This window comes from Protopterus annectens, chromosome 5.part0 (assembly GCF_019279795.1).
Source record: "Protopterus annectens isolate FY-2018-M chromosome 5.part0, PAN1.0, whole genome shotgun sequence".
NCBI lineage: Eukaryota > Metazoa > Chordata > Ceratodontiformes > Protopteridae > Protopterus > Protopterus annectens.
Genome location: NC_056735.1, coordinates 1,353,073,846 through 1,353,090,127, shown reverse-complemented (window position 1 = coordinate 1,353,090,127; position 16,282 = coordinate 1,353,073,846). Strand labels below are relative to the sequence as shown.

At 45.9% G+C, this 16,282-nt stretch overlaps 1 protein-coding gene across 1 annotated transcript in view; it reads right to left on the bottom strand.

Annotated features, from left to right (window-relative positions):
* The window catches only part of PCF11 (PCF11 cleavage and polyadenylation factor subunit), a 587,359-nt gene that overhangs the window by 168,039 nt on the left and 403,038 nt on the right, over positions 1-16,282 (bottom strand). The gene's annotated exons all lie outside the window — the stretch shown is intronic.

Sequence of the window (16,282 nt, the reverse complement as noted above, 5' to 3'; positions counted from 1 at the left end):
ATGGGCTGAAGAGGCAGCGATCACCCTTGTAGAATGAGCTCTGGGTTTGAAAGGGAGTTGCTGTTTCAATTCACCATATACAACATTTATGCAATCTGAGAGCCATTTGGATAAGGTAACCTTTGTTACTGCCTGTCCTTTCCTTTGGTCAGCACATGAGACAAATAGTTGGTCTGACTTTCTGTACTCCTTTGTCCTATGCAAGTAAAATCTTCGTTGCCTGTGAACGTCCAATTTGTGCAATGTGTATTCTAACTTATTGGAATGGTTTTTAAAGAAGGTAGGTAGTTCAATAGATTGACTGATGTTCTGAATCGAACAAACCTTCGGAAGGAAGGATGGATTGGTGCACAAGGTTACTCTATCTGGGTGAAAAATCATGTACGGAGGTCGGATAGATAGAGCCTGCAACTCTGAAACTCTCCTGGTGGAAGTGATGGCAACCAGAAAAAGTGTTTTCCACGAAAGGAATTTTAACGGAGTTGTGGCTGCTGGTTCAAATGGAGGCAACATGAGTTGCGACAGCATGAGATTAAGATTCCAAGGTGCTATTGGATTACGAAAGGGGGGACGGAGGTGAATGGTACCTTTCATGAAGGCTTTACAAAGCCTGTGGGACATAAGAGAACCATCTTCACGGCCAATATGAAAATTGGATATAGCCGCCAGTTGAACCCTTATAGTGGATGTTGATGCTCCTTCTTGAAAAAGTGTGGTAAGAAAATCTAGTATCTTGTGTACTGGAGCCCCGAATGGACCCCTTGTTTGGAGGCCCAGTGCGCAAAACGGTTCCATTTGCTGTTGTACAATTTCCTTGTAGATGGTTTGTGAGAAGATACAATAATTTGTTGTACTGCAGGGGATAGTAACTCCGACCTGGCTAAGATGGGAAGTGGAGCAGCCAAGCTGTCAGTTTGAGGGACTTGAGGAAGGTGCGAGGAACTCCCGATGAATGTGTCAACAGGTCTGGCTCCGGGTCCAGCATCTATGGTTCCTCCACTTGATGAGATTGAAGGAAGGGAAACCAGATTTGTCGAGGCCAGAATGGGGCTATTAGTATTATGGTCCTGTCCAGACATTTGGCTTTCTGCAAAAACCTGGGAATTAGTGGAACAGGAGGAAAAGCGTAAAGGAGACCCGGGGGCCAATCGTATACCAGTGCGTCCCTGGGGACACCCCCTGGAGGGGGTAACAGGGCAAAGTAGCTTCTGCATTTGGCATTCAATGGGGATGCAAACAGGTCGCAGCAAGGCTGGCCCCATCTGCGGAAGATCTCTTCCGCCACTTGAGGTTTGAGGGACTACTCGTGAGGGAACAGGATGGCTCTGCTCAACCTGTCCGCGATTACGTTGGAAGTCCCCGGGATGTGCATTGCTATCAAAGCATCCAGTGGACTTTGCCCATTGCCAAATTCTGAGGGCCTCTCCGCATAACGGGTAAGATCTGGTTCCCCCTTGCTTGTTTATGTACCAGACCACTGACATGTTGTCTGTCTGAACTGTCACTGTTCCCTGAGGTAAGGACTTGTGAAAGTGTTGCAACGCTAGAAACACTGCCCTCAGCTCTAGAACACTGATGTGCAGATTGTACTCCAAGTTGGACCATTGACCTTGGACTGTTTGTCCCTGAAAGAATCCCCCCCAACCTATCACGGAGGCGTCCGTGGTTAGAGTTGCTACCGGACTGGGTAATACAAACGGTCGTCCTAGTGTCAGCTCTTGACTGTGTATCCACCACAAGAGATCCTTCTTGCAAAAATTTGTGATCAAGATTTCGTGAGACAGTGGAAGTTGTCGATATGACCACTGGGCGAATAGCATCCATTGAAGAATCCTCATGTGCATCCTGCCTAAAGGAACTACAATAAGGGAGGCTGCCATCAAGCCTAGCACTCTTAATATTTGTCGTGCAGGGACTCTCTTGCTGTGTAGAAGGACCGAAATTTGCTGCCTGAGGTCTGATACTCTTGGTGGGGGGAGAGTAACTTGAGCCAGGGAGGTGTCTAGCTGTGCTCCTATAAATAAGATACGCTGTGACGGCGATAAGACAGATTTTCCAAAATTCACCGTTATGAATAGTGAAGAGCAAAGACTGATGGTGTAATCCCTGGCTTGTAGAAGACGATACTCGGTGGTGGCGGATAGGAGCCAGTAGTCTAGATAAGAAAACACCCGGAATCCCCTTCGTCTCAAGTGAGACGCTACTACTGCCATGCATTTGGTGAACACCCTGGGGGCTGAGGTGAGACCAAAGGGCAGAGCGCGAAACTGGAAATGACTGGCTCCCAGCTGGAAGCGCAGGTGATCTCTGGACGCCCTGGCCATCTTGATATGGTAGTATGCGTCTTTGAGATCTATAGAGCACATCCAGTCGCCCTTCTGCAGAAAAGGAAGGATTGACTGTAGCGTGACCATCCGGAACTTTTCCTTTTTCACAAAGGTATTTAATTTGCTGAGGTCTAAAGTTGGCCTCCAGTCCCCTGTTTTCTTTGGAACTAAAAAGAACCTTGAGCAAGTTCCGGATCCTATTTGGCCCGCCGGGACTGGTTGGATGACTCTGTTTTCGAGCAACCTTCCTATCTCTACGGTTGCCTGGTCTCGCAGACTGGGTGGAACGTCTGGGAGTTTTTTGGAGTTGGGAGGCATTTTGATGAAGGGAATGTTGTAGCCTCTGGTAACTATGCTTTTTACCCAGGAATCTGATGTAAGATTTAGCCAGGCCTCTGGGTATAAAGCCAAGTGACCCCCGACTGCCTCCAGAGTAGGACAGCTGGGCCTGCACTCAGGAGTGCTGGAAGGGAGTCTCTCTGTCGCCCTGATTTTGCGGACCCCCTCTGCCGGCTGGGCGGCGTCCTCCGTTTCTTCCCCCTCCTCTGCCTCTGGAGGGGGCGTCACTCTGGGTGTGCTGAAAAGATCCCAGAGTCTTTCGGAACCACATTTTTCCTCCTCGTTGCCCTTTAGGGTAGGGTCTAGATGGGACGGAAAAACGGACCCCTATGGCAGACAGGGTCTTCCCTTCTTGTTCACACCTCGTGAGAGTCTCCTTTACTTTGGGCCCAAACAAGGATGCACCATCAAAGGGGGCGTTGGCAAAGGAAGACTTAAAGGCTTCCGCAAAGGAGCATAAGCGCAACCAGGATTGCCTTCTCAGGGCGATCGCTGAAGTTGCCGCTCTACTCGACCCTTCTGCTGCGTATGAAATCAGCCTCATGGACGAGTTGACTATGGAGTTTAGGGTGTTAAGTTGCGCTGTCACTTTCTCGGCGACAGCAGCATCTGTGTGTCCCTGGAGAGCATCTCCCAGTTCCTTAATGAGATTTCTCTGTAAACGCGTGAAATGCGTAAGGTAGTTGAGCGATCGGATGGAAAAAGTCGCCGAACTAAATATGCGCTTCCCATATCTGGCCATTGTCTTAGAATCCTTATTAGGAGGATGGACAGAGGAAGATGATTCAGACATCTCTTTCTTAGCGGCCGCCGCCACCACCATAGTATCCACGGGAACCCCTTTTGTAAGATAAGATTTGTCCTGGGGGGCCGTCACATATTTATTTGGCTTACGAGGGACTGGTTCCACTGTATCGGGTGTTTCCCAAGCCCTCCGGGCTATTAGATCCATGAGATCGTCAAATGACGGAGTCACCCAGGAGGTAGAAGGTTGAGTCCCAAATGCCTTCAGCAAGACCGATTCATCCACAGTAGGGATAAGGGTTTGCCAGTCCCCCCTTTGTTTCAGAATTTCCAAAATGTCTGCAAACGAGACATCCTCAGAAGGGGGATCGTGGGGATCCTTCTGTTTCATCTAAATCAGTATCAGGTGTGAGAGATTCCTGGGGGGAATCTATGTGCCTCCTCTTGCACAGTCGTTTCCTCGGAACATCCTCAGCAGGAGCTTCTGGGGATGCATCTGAGGAACCAGAGTCGCCCTGTGGGGACTTCTGAGGCATTGGGTCTAGACGCTTGGTAGGAGCCGAAGGCACAGAAGCAAAACGCGGACCTTTTGGGGAAGGAGACGAAGATACTGATGAAGTATGTGTCTGATCAGACAAGACCTTCCTCATGATGTCAAAGGCACCGGTGCCCCGACCCGAAGATCCGACCCAATCCGAAGGAGGTCGTTTCTCCGGAATCGGAACCACGGGCTCTGACACCGAGGACGGATCCGAACTGATCTGAGCCGAGGCACCGAGGGGAAGAGTCAGAACCGATATCTCGGTTCGACTATCCCCCCTGGAACCTAGGAAAGATCTTCAGCTCTGAGACTCTCCAGCTGGTTCCGAAGGAGTCGAGGTCAACGGAGACGATAGCACTACTGGAGGCTTCGGCACCGAGGGCTCTACAATCATCGGTTCTTCGATTCCTAGCTCCGATGACTCGACGGGTCTCGGAGGAGGAAGTGTTGAGGGAACAGGAATAGTCTCGAGTTTCGAAACCAGCTGGGACGAAACCGATTAATTTGGACAAACCCGAGTTCTCCATAAGCTTCTATACCACTCGGTCCACATCGGAGTCGGAAAGGGGCCTCGAAGAACGGGTCGAAGGGATCGAAGCCGTCACCGAGCGAAGGATAGCAGACGGTGATACCTCTGACACCGGCCCCAAGACCTGAGCCTCGTGCAGAGATAAACTCTCGACACCTGGCACCGAAGTCATAGGAGCCGGCGTCCGAATCTGAAAAGAGGTGCTCGGAGCCGATGACTTGGGCTCTGACACTCTTGACTTCAACCCCTCCGATGACTTGGGCTCTGACACTCTTGACTTCAACCCCTTCGAAGACTTGGATACCTGTTCGGCCTTGTCCAGGGCCTCCTGAAAATCGGGTTTAAGCAACCCTCTGTCAACCAACTTCCTGCGTCTTTCCAGCATGACCCTCCCACTAAAGGAATGACAAATGGGACAGTCTTCCTGCAAGTGGAGAGGGTCAAGACAGTAGACGCAGGATGAGTGGTTGTCAGTAATGGACATCTTCTGTCCGCACTGACACCTTTTAAAACCAGATTTGGCCTTTTCTGACATTTTGAAGTAAAAAAGAAAAAATCCAAAAACACAGCACATTTAAGAAAAATCCCTATATAATGTTAAGTGTAATAATAATAAACAATTTAAATGTAATATATATATATATATATATATATATATATATATATAGAAATGTAAAACACACAGCACACTATGATATTAAATATATATATATATATATATATATATATATATATATATATATATATAGAATAGAAAAAAGAAGTTAAGGCAAAACAATTTTTAAGATGCTGTCTAAATAACACCTATATTATAATACTTATTTAAACACTAAAATATGAGTATAAATCTGTAGAAAGAGAACTATATGTTAAGAAAAGTAGAAAAAAATATACTGGCCCGAGCCTCTCAATGCGATATGCTGCTAGCGTCAAACTAGATCTGAGGGTTAGCGCCTGAGGATCATGGGATATTACTGTGCCTCGAGCTTTCTCGAAGATGCGGAGCTAGTGATGCGGCCGACTCGGAGCTGAACCCGTGTGTAAGAACAAACGGCGAGATTGAACAATTTCACATTGAAGGGTTCCACGGCCATAAGAGCCTGAAACTCGGACACTCTTCTTGCTGAAGTGATGGCTAGAAGTAAGGCTGTTTTCCAAGACAGGAATTTTAACTCTGCTGTAGCAGCAGGGGGGGTGGCTGAGCTTCTCTACTACAAAGTTAGGGTCCCAGGCAGGGGTAGGAGCTCTCCCCGGGGATCTTAAATTGTTAGCACCTCTCAGGAACTGTTTGATCAGAGTGAGAGAGAAGAGAGATGGGCTCAGTATTGTAATGAGCTGAGATGGCAGAGGCTTGAATCTTAACTAATGAGAAGGATAGGCCTTTGTGGAGTAGCTCTGCTAGGTAATCTAAGATTTGAGGTAAGGTGGACACGGCTGTGTACTTTCCTTGAGACTGGCTCCAAGAACATTATAGCTTTTCCACTTTTCTGAATAGGGTTCTCTAGTACTAGGCCTCCTGGCCACAAGGATCACATCCAGCACCTGAAGGTTGCTGGTGGTGTATTCACGGAATAAGCCAGGCTGCAAGGTTCAGGGTTTGCAGCTGAGGATGCAAAATCTGTCCTTCCTGCTGGGACAGCAGAGAGGTGATCTGTTGTAGATGCCAGGGTGGCACTGCTGTAAGACTGCGTAGGAGTGGGTACCAGCGCTGGTCTGGCCAGTCTGGTGCAATAAGGATCGTCCTTGGCCTGTCCTGTTTGATATTGAGTAGTACTTTTGAGAGGAGGGACAGAGGGGGAAGGCATAGATTGAGAGGTCTTCCCATGTAAAGGATAGGGCATCCACTTTCCATGCTTGGCTGTGAGGATTTCTGGTGCATAATTTGCTCAACTGATGGTTTTGGGGGGGGAAGTAAAGAGGTCCACCTCTGGTATCTCCCACCTGTGTATTAGAAGTTTGAGTGAGTTGGATTCCAGTTTCAACTCGTGTGGGTCCAGTAGATTTCTGCTCAAGTCGTCTGCCAGTGAATTTTGTTTGCCTGGCAGGAAATGAGCTTGCAGGTATACTTGATTGCTCAAGGCTGTGTTCCACAGGGCCATGGCTAACCTGCAGAGTGGGTAGGAATGAGGTCAGCCCTGCTTGTTTATGTACCACATAACTGTGGTGCTGTCTGTCTTTATCAAGAGTTGTCCTGGAAGGATAAGGTAATTGAAGGCTATCAGTGCATTCTGTACAGCTAACATTTATCTGATTGATATGCAGGTGAATTTGTCCTGGGCTCCATTTGCCTTGAATGCATTTGCCTGCCATGTGAGCCCCCCATGTATAGTATCATGCGTCTTGCTGTCAGGGTTTGGGCGGCAAGGGGTTGAGTGAAAGGGAGTTCAGGGTTTGGGCGGCAAGGGGTTGAGTGAGAGGGAGTTCAGGGTTTGGGCGGCAAGGGGTTGAGTGAAAGGGAGTTCAGGGTTTGGGCGGCAAGGGGTTGAGTGAAAGAGTCCCTTGTTGTGGTTGCAAGCCTCTGCCCACCAAAGGAACCCCGTCCTTAGACGAGGAATGATAGGAATCAGTGTTTCCAGGTCCTGAGAATGCTGACACCAGAGACTTTTTAAGTACTACTGAAGTTTCCTCATATGCAGTCTTGCACACGGAATTAGTAGAATGCATGAGGCCATAAACCCTAGGTCTTGCAGTATTTTTCTTGCAGATAGCTGGGTTTTGGTGGCCAGTAGTTTGAAGTAATTTGTCAAATAAACCTGCTTTTCTGGAGTGAGGAATGCCATCTGGGAAGTTGTGTTCAAGCTTGCTCCCAGGAATACAATCTTTTGGCTGGGTACCAGATGTGATTTCTTTTCGTTGATGGTATACCCTAGAGAAGTTAGGAGTCTCTTTACAAACGTCAAGTGCTGAAGTAGCAATTCCTGACTGTCCGCCTGAATCATGCAATCATCCAAGTATGGGCAAATTTGATTATTTCTCTGCCTGCAGTATGCAATGGCTGGAGCCAGGCACTTTGTGAATACCCTGGGCGCAGTAGATAAGCCAAAGGGAAGTGCAGAGAATTGATGGAGCATAGAGCCTGCCCTGAAACGTAGGTATTTCCTGCAAGATTCCCTTATGGGGATGTGCAGATTAAAAAAAAAAAAAAAAAAAAAAAAAAAAAGCTTAAGTCTAGGGTGACCAGCCAGGAGTCCTTGGCTAGCATACGAAACAGCTGCCGGAGTGTAAGCATTTTGAATTTTGGTACCACCAGGAAGGTGAGGAGAATGGACAGGATAGGGCGGCCAAGCATTCTCTTTTCTGAGTATCAGGAACAGTCTAGAGTAGAAACCCTGTCCCTTTTGCTCTAATGGAACAGGGTGAATAGCTCTGATACTGAGAAGAGAAAGTACTTGCTTTTGAGCCTCTGTCCACTGGTTTGGAGGAAGGTCTGGCAACCCGCTTGGGGTTGGCAGTGAGTGGAATTAGAATCTGTATCCCTGGGATACAATGTTTGGGACCCATTAGTCCTGGGTAATGTACTTCCAATTTTTTGCATGCAGGGCGAGTTTTCCTCCTAGGGGTGTAAGCACTTGGGCATGGCTGGGAGGGATGACAGATAAGTCATTGTGAACTTTTTCCATAAAAGGGGTGGCTTACCACTCCCTGTTTTTGAGGTGGGAGCACTCCATTGTTTAGATCTCTGCATACCTGGAGACTAGTCTTTGTGGTCTGTTGCCCCTGGATTTGGACTGAGAAGGTCCGGGAGGGACTGGAAAGAACAGTTTTTAGGCAGCCAATGCCTACTGAATCTAGATGTAAGAAATCTTTAACAGTTTGCATAGTTTTAGCTTTTTCCTCCATCTTTTAGGTTCATAGGTAAGTACTAGGCTATCTGCCCGAGGGCATCTATAAGCCTAGCCAGGATGTGTTGGCTTTCGCCGGCCCCTTAGATAAGTTCCCTGTGCCTCTGTCCAGCAGAGCCATTAGTTCCCTGTGCCTCTGTCCAGCATAGCCACTGCAGTGATCGCCAGGTAAATTTGATGTTTCCCATCCACTTGTCAAAGTTTGTCATGGAGAGTGTTAGTGAGGGGCTCTGCCTAATGTAGACTGGAATCCTGTTCCAAAGCACAGGGAGTCTCTGGGACAGGAATCTATCCCTCCAGCACATCCTATTTATCGTTGTGGTGATGTTTAGATCCCTAGAGCGTGTGGCTCTCAGGGATTTATTTTTTTTTTAAGTGGAGCATGTCCAATTCTGGATTGGACATGGCCTTGTATGTCAGGCAGAGATCACCTCCGAGTAAGCGGTATGCAACAGAGTGCAGCTGGAGTTTCTTCAGTCGGGCTGCATAAGGCATCTGTTTGAGGCCAGTAATCCTCTTGGTGAGGTACTTCTGTGGTCTTTCCAGCTGTTGCAGATGTCTTGCAAGTTACATCCCAAATGGGGCGTTGTACTCTATGATGAGTCTGATGAGTGATGAGTAAAGGGGCACAATAACCTCTTTTGTTCTAGATGCGAACCCTGTTGTGATTAGGTAGGCCACATAGAAGGATTTTATAACCAGCTTGGCAATATAATTATCAAAGGAGAGATTACTATCTACTTGGGTCCCCAGATTCCTTATTACATTTTCTGTATATAGGAGACTACCACGTATGTGGTAGTTCGCGGGTACTTTGTTTTTTCCAAAGGGGATGACTATGTACTTTTTGGCATTTAGCTTGAGGCCATGATTTTGACACCAGGTATCCATCTCAGTGAGACCCTTCTGGAGAATGCCCATCAGCCAGAGAGTCAATTATGGCCCCCAGTTTGCAGCAGTCTGTGAACTTGGTCAGCCATAGTCCTCCTGCGCTTGCCTGCACCTCTGAGAAGTATATACCGAACAGGAGGTGTCCCAGGACTGAGCCCTGGGGGACGCCACTCATAACCGGATTAGAGTCTAAGAACAACTTCTGCTTTTGTGCCAAACAAACATTCTTGGTTTAATGGAGCATCTAGTAATTTTGCTTTGACATGGTCTGGCAAAATTTGTTCCTTCAGCCAAGCATGCCTTCTCAGTACAGATCCAGTGACAGCAGCCCTGCAAGATGCTTCTAAGGCATCAAAACCACACTGCAAAGTAAGTTTATTAACTTGATTTGCAGAATGCATTCACTCTTGTAAATCTTTATTTTCTGTACAATCAGTAATCAACATTTTTTGTTTAATTAGTTCCATAATATGCTGCTGGTACTTCAACATGTGAAACTGGCCATTTAAAGCCCTGATGGCAAGAGTTGCAGGCAAGAATTGCAGAGGTATATACCTTCTTACCCCATCTGTCTAAAGCCCTAGAATTCCTGTCCGAATGGGGTAGGGTTTTTGGCTGTAGCAGGCTTAATATCTTTAGGTCCCTGGGAAATGGTCTCTGGATCCGCAGTGGGATTTTTAAAGAGAAATTTGTGAGAGTCAGGCACTCTGTAGTACCTGTCAGGCTTTCTAGGAGCTGGGGGTAAAGTATCAGGGGTAAGACTGGATTCCATGAAGATATCATCTACAATATCCAGGACAGGGGGGTATAGCTAGAGGCCTGTGCTGAGGCAAGTCTAAAAATTTAGTCTCTTTTTTGACTGTGGATAGCTCTGGCAATCCCAGTGGAAATGCTCTCTTAGGGTATGCAAGGTTTCACCGAAAGGAAAGTCCTCTGGAGGGGAGGCAGAGGGAATGGAAACCTCTGCATCTGAATCCTCATAGGTAGATAATGGTATGTCCTGGTATCAGAGTCATCGGACTCATGGTCAGTAGAATCAGAAGGAAAAAAAATTCTTTGTCTTTTAGAGGGGGAAGGCTGGTTTTCCCTAATTAAAGTAATAAGGTCTTCAGCCATTTTAAGTATTTGTTTCTGTGGCATGGGAGCCAGAGAATGCGCCTTGGTTGTCAGTTTCCTAAGCATAGTGCAAACTCTGGGCCTGAGAAACTCGGTAGTTTTATTCAGAAATGAAGTTGTCTTGTTTAATACTAACATCGGAAGGTCTGACTACATCCTCAGAAGCCGGTGCCTGCACAGCAGCACCGGACCCATCCAAGGTACAGACATCCACAGGTTCCATAGTCGAAGCAGCATCGCGTAGCATACCGGACTCCGAATGGGTCTCAGTAGAGGCCTACGAATTTGTAGAAAAGGGGCTGCAAAAGCGCCTCACTGAGTACTGGCAGACTGGGGACTAGCTTAACGGAAGCGTCGTCTGCAGTTTTGGACCTATGCAGTCTGTCTCTTTATCCTTACGTTTTTACGGAAGATTACGTTTTTTCGGAAGATCGGTAGTCGGATGGCTTAGTCATTTCAAAATACGGAGAACGAGAGTGAAAGAATTTAGTGACAAAGACAGCCAGACAACGAATAGTTCGGGCATTAAACAAGGCACAAAACCAACAACAAGGAACATCGTGGTCTTGGCCTAAACAAGTGATGCAGTAAGAATGAAAATCTCTGTGAGGTATTTGCTTTCCACAGGCAAGACAATTGTTAACTTTTTCTGACATTGGCTAGAGTAAGAAAAAAGGATCCCCCAACAGGATACTTTGCTTTAAAAGACTTCAGGTTTGAAACTCGGAAAACGAAAATTTCAGGTAGTGGCCAACTGGCACTTGCAAACTGCTTCTGCTTTGGTCTCCTGTGCGACAAACAAAAGCTGACGTAATGGTGTCGGCTGCATGTTTTATACCCCTGACGAAATGAGGTCACGGAAGAAGTGACAGCATCCCCAAGATTCTGGTATTTGGGAAGGCTGAGGGCTACCTGCAGGCAGATAACCCAAGTGTGATGACTGCAACATTGAAACAAGAAGAACATCTACATTATCTTTTGTTATATTCTACCATGTCTAAAGGATTATTCATATTGTGTACTTGTACTTCTCAGCTTGGGCTCAGAATGAAACCACTATACTCCAGTTAACAAATCTACAATTATGTTTTTTTTTGGTATAATAAAACAGAATTACACAACTTTGTAATTATCTTTGTCAAGACCAAGGCCAACATGACACTAATGAACTAGTAAAGCACAGAAGAGTGACTTTTTTCCTGCTGAAAGTAGAGCGACTTACAGTGAATTCTCTCATAGCAGGATCCCGCTACCAGTCACAGCTTCAGACTGATTCACAGGTCTATACGATGCCAGAGTACTGAAAATAAACATGCTGGAGGAAACTGAGATGGTCTTCCAAATGGATTATTTTATATATAAATATATATATATATATATATATATATATTATATATATATATATATATATATATATATATATATATACATATACATATATATATATATATATATATATATATATACATATATATATATATATATATATATATATATGTACAAACACATAGTTCTTGCATAGTAACTACAAAGAACACTTAATGAAAACATACAATTCAGTAGCAGCTCTGTATTAACAAGCTCCTGGTTAAAACTTAAACACAAGCTACACCAACTGCAGCGATTGGTGATTAGTGGATGACAAACCCAAAAGTACAGTTTTGTACCTACCATAAATGTAGATGTCCGATAGGTATGCATCTGCAGTCCTTACATATGGGTTTGTCCTGCCTCAGGCAGCCCTTCGGTCGGCCGGATTCCAAGTCTGGGTCCGGCGTCGGCTGATGTCGCCCCTCTCCCGACGTCAGAGCGCCTGGGATATAAAAGCGTCAGCAGACGCCATCTTCCTCCGTTTTTCTTGCCCCAGATGCCAGTTGCCCTCTAAGTATGGCTAAATTTGGAGAGATGGAAAAAATTCCAAACATGCACATCAATAAAAAAACAAATACACCATAAAAGATAACCCCAGGTAGCTAAAATGAGGGATATGTACCCATAGTATACCACAGAGGGGTAGGAGAGAGGGAAAACCTGACTGCAGATGCATACCTATCGGACATCTACATTTATGGTAGGTACAAAACTGTACTATGTCCTTCAAGGATGCATCTGCAGTCCTTACATATGGGTAGAATACCATAGCTAAGCTGGGGGAGGTAGGACCTAAGAAAAAGATGGTGCAGCTAATATGCCCTGCAGGACTGCACTAGCAAAGCCTGCTCTGGATCTGGAATATAAGGGCAAGTTGTAATGCTTGGAAAATGTATGCACAGAGCTCCATGTAGCAGCTTCTAAAATGTCCTTTGTAGCCACCCCTCTTAAGAAGGCTGTGGAGGTGGCTGTTGCTCTGGTGGAATGAGGCCTTATGTTAACTGGCACAGCTTTTCCATGAAAGGAGTAACAGAACTGAATGCTATTTCCTATCCATTTTGAAATTGTCTGTTTGGAAATGGCTTTTCCTTGTACACCAGCAGCATATGCTACAAAGAGTTGGTCAGTTTTTCTGTAAGTCTTAGTTCTGTCCGAGTAGTAGAGCAACTGCCTGTGGATGTCCAAAGTATGCACAAGTTTCTCTCCTTTATTTTGTGGATTTGGAAAGAAGGTCGGCAGGTGAATAGCTTGGTTCAGTGAAACCCTGGATACCACATTTGGCATGAAAGAAGGATTGGTTCTCAAAGAGACTCTGTCCTGATGAGAAATGGCTGAACTGCCATGAGGGCCTGTAATTCAGATACTCTTCTTGCTGAGGTTATGGCCAGAAGGAAGGCAGTCTTCCAAGATAGGAATTGTAGTTCTGAAGATGCTGCTGGTTCAAAGGGAGGGAGAGTCAATTTTTCCAACATGAAGTTAAGGTCCCATGTAGGCACTGGTGGTTTCCTTGGAGGGTTGATGTTTTTTATCCCGCTTAGAAACTGCCTTAGTAGAGGATGAGAGAATACAGGTGGATCAGTGTTGTACTCTGCTGAAATTGCGGAAGCATGAATCTTTATGGAGGAGTAAGAAAGGCCATTATGGAGCATTTCAGCCAAGTATTCCAAAATATGTGGAATGCTCATGACTGTCGGATCTTGATCCTTTGTGGTGTTCCAGGTACGAAATCCTTTCCATTTTGCTGAATATGCTTTTCTTGTGGAAGGCCGTCGGGCTTCCATGATGATATCCTGTACCCTCTTGGACAGCTTATCCTGGCGAGGAGTCAAGGTATTTTCCAGGCTGTCAGCTGTAAGGTTTTGAGGCTGGAGTGCAGAGTCTTGCAATTGTGTTGTGTCAGTAGAAGTGGCCATTGTGGTAGAGGCCAAGGTTTCGTGTGTGACATGCTCCTTAATAGTGGGTACCAGTGTTGTCTTGGCCAGTCCGGAGTTATCAGAATTACTTTTGGTTGCTCTGTCATGATCTTCAGTAAGACCTTGGTCATTAATGGCAGCGGTGGGAATGCATATACTGTTAGAGTTTTCCAGCTGAAGGAGAGGGCGTCCACTTTCCATGCTTGAGGATGGTATGTCCTTGTGCAGAATTTCCTCAGTTGACGGTTGTGGTGGGAGGCAAATAGATCTATGTCTGGCCTTCCCCCATGATTGTGTTATCTGGAGAAAGATATCTGGGTGCAAAATCCATTCGTGTGGATCAATGATGTTTCTGCTCAGGCTGTCCGCCAGTACATTGTCTTTTCCTGGTACGAACTGGGAATGGAGCTCTATATTGAGGTTTAGAGAAAGTTCCCACAGATTCATTGCCAGCCTGCAAAGAGGGTATGAATGGGTACCTCCTTGTTTGTTTATGTACCACATAACTGTGGTATTGTCTGTCTTTATTAACAGGTGACCTTGGTGCAGGAAGTGCTTGAAGGCCTCGATGGAATGTATAACTGCTAGCATTTCCTTTTGGTTGATGTGCAGATGTAACTCTTTTTGTGTCCATTGTCCTTGAATGCATTTGCCCTCCATGTGTGCTCCCCATCCATGGTCTGAGGCGCCCGTTGTAATGGTTTGGCTGGTATGTGGTTTGCTGAAAGGCAGGCCCTTGTTTGACTGGCTTGCTTTTGCCCACCACAGGAATTCCTTTTGAAGGCATGGAATGAGGGGGATCAAAGTTTCTAGGCTGTGACTGTGCTGAGACCAAAGACTCCTTCGATACCATTGTAGTTTCCTCATATGCAGCCTTGCTAGTGGAATCAGAAGAATGCAAGATGCCATGAAACCCAGGGCCTGCAGGATCTTCCATGCAGTAAGCTGGGTTTGTGTTGTCAGATTTCTGAAGTAATCCGGTAATTGTGCTTGTTTTTCTTCTGTGAGAAAAGCCATTTGGGTGCTTGTATCCAGTTTTGCACCCAGGAAAATTATTCGTTGGGATGGAACAAGTCTTGATTTCTGAATGTTGACTGTGTATCCCAAGGCCTGTAGTAGTCGGATGGCATAGTTTAAGTGTTTTACCAGTGTTAGCTGGCTGTCCGCTTGTATGAGGCAGTCGTCCAGGTATGGGTATATTTGAATCCCCTGAAGTCTGCAATGTGCAATTACTGATGCCAGGCATTTCGTGAATACTCTGGGCGCAGTAGATAAGCCAAAAGGCAATGCTGAGAATTGATAATGCTCTGAACCTGCAAGAAATCTGAGGTGTCTTCTGCAACTTTGTCTGATAGGGACATGCAGGTATGCCTCCTTGAGGTCTAGAGTTACCAGCCAAGACCCCTTGCCCAGCATGGGAAGGAGTTGCTGTAAGGTCAGCATTTTGAATTTTGGCACGATGAGGTAAGTATTCAGTGCGGACAAGTCCAGAATAGGCCTCCATTGCTTTTCTTTTCTTGGAACAAGGAATAGTCTGGAATAAAATCCTTGGCCTTGTTCTGTGAGAGGAACTCTTTCTATTGCTTTAATTTGTAGTAGTTTGGAAATTTGCCTGAAAGCTTCTGCCCTTTGGTTTGATGGCAGGTTTGGCATGCCTTGTCTTTTTGGTAATGTATGAAAATGGAATATGTATCCATTGTCTATTTGCAGTATCCATTTGTCCTTTGTAATACTGTGCCAATTTTTTGAGAATAAAGATAGCTTTAAGCCCAAAGGTGCTTCCAATTGAGCCCTGGTTGGTGGGGTCAAAGTCAAGTCATTGAGATGGTCCTTGTGTAGTAGTTGTAGGCCCTGCAGTACCTCTCTGGTTAGGAGGCTGCCATTGACATCCTCTGTAGGAGCCTCGAGCTTGCCCTCTACCTCTGGCACGTCTGTTTCTGCCTCTGAGATCTGTCTGTGTCCGGAAAGTACCAATTCTTAGAAGGCCAATTTCTGCTGAATCTTGGTGGTTGGACCTGGAGAAAATCTTTGACTGTTTGTACAGATTTAGCCTTTTCCTCAAATTTCTTTAAGACCTCCTGAGCCGTGGAGCCAAATAACTTTTGCTTTTCCAACGGAGCATCTAGAAGCTGTGCTTTAACATGATCCGGCAGTTTGTTCCTTCAGCCAAGCATGCCTACGTATGACTGCACCTGTCATTGCTGACCTACATGAAGCTTCCCAATGCATCATAACCACACTGGAAGAAATGGTTGCTAACCTGCTGGGAGTTATGTATCAGATCCTGAAGTGCCTTGCGATCTAGGGGTTCAGGTGAAGATAGTTTTTTATGCAATTCATCTAACAAATACTCTTGGTACTGTATCATATGGAATTGACAATTTAATGCCCTCATAGAAAGAGTGGAAGTAGTATACACTTTTTTACCCCATCTCTCTAAAGCCCTGGACTCCCTTTCAGAAGGAAGTGGATTTTTAGTAGTGGTGGTTGCAACCCCTTTAGGGCCCTGGGAAATAGTTTCTGGGTCAGCAGAGTGGCCCTTGTAAAGGAAATGATGCGAGTCCGGGACCCTGTAGTACCTGTCAGGTTTGACAGGAGCCGGAGGAAAGGAGTCGGGGGAAATGCTAGACTCAGAGTACACATCATCAATGACATTTAAAACAGGAGGA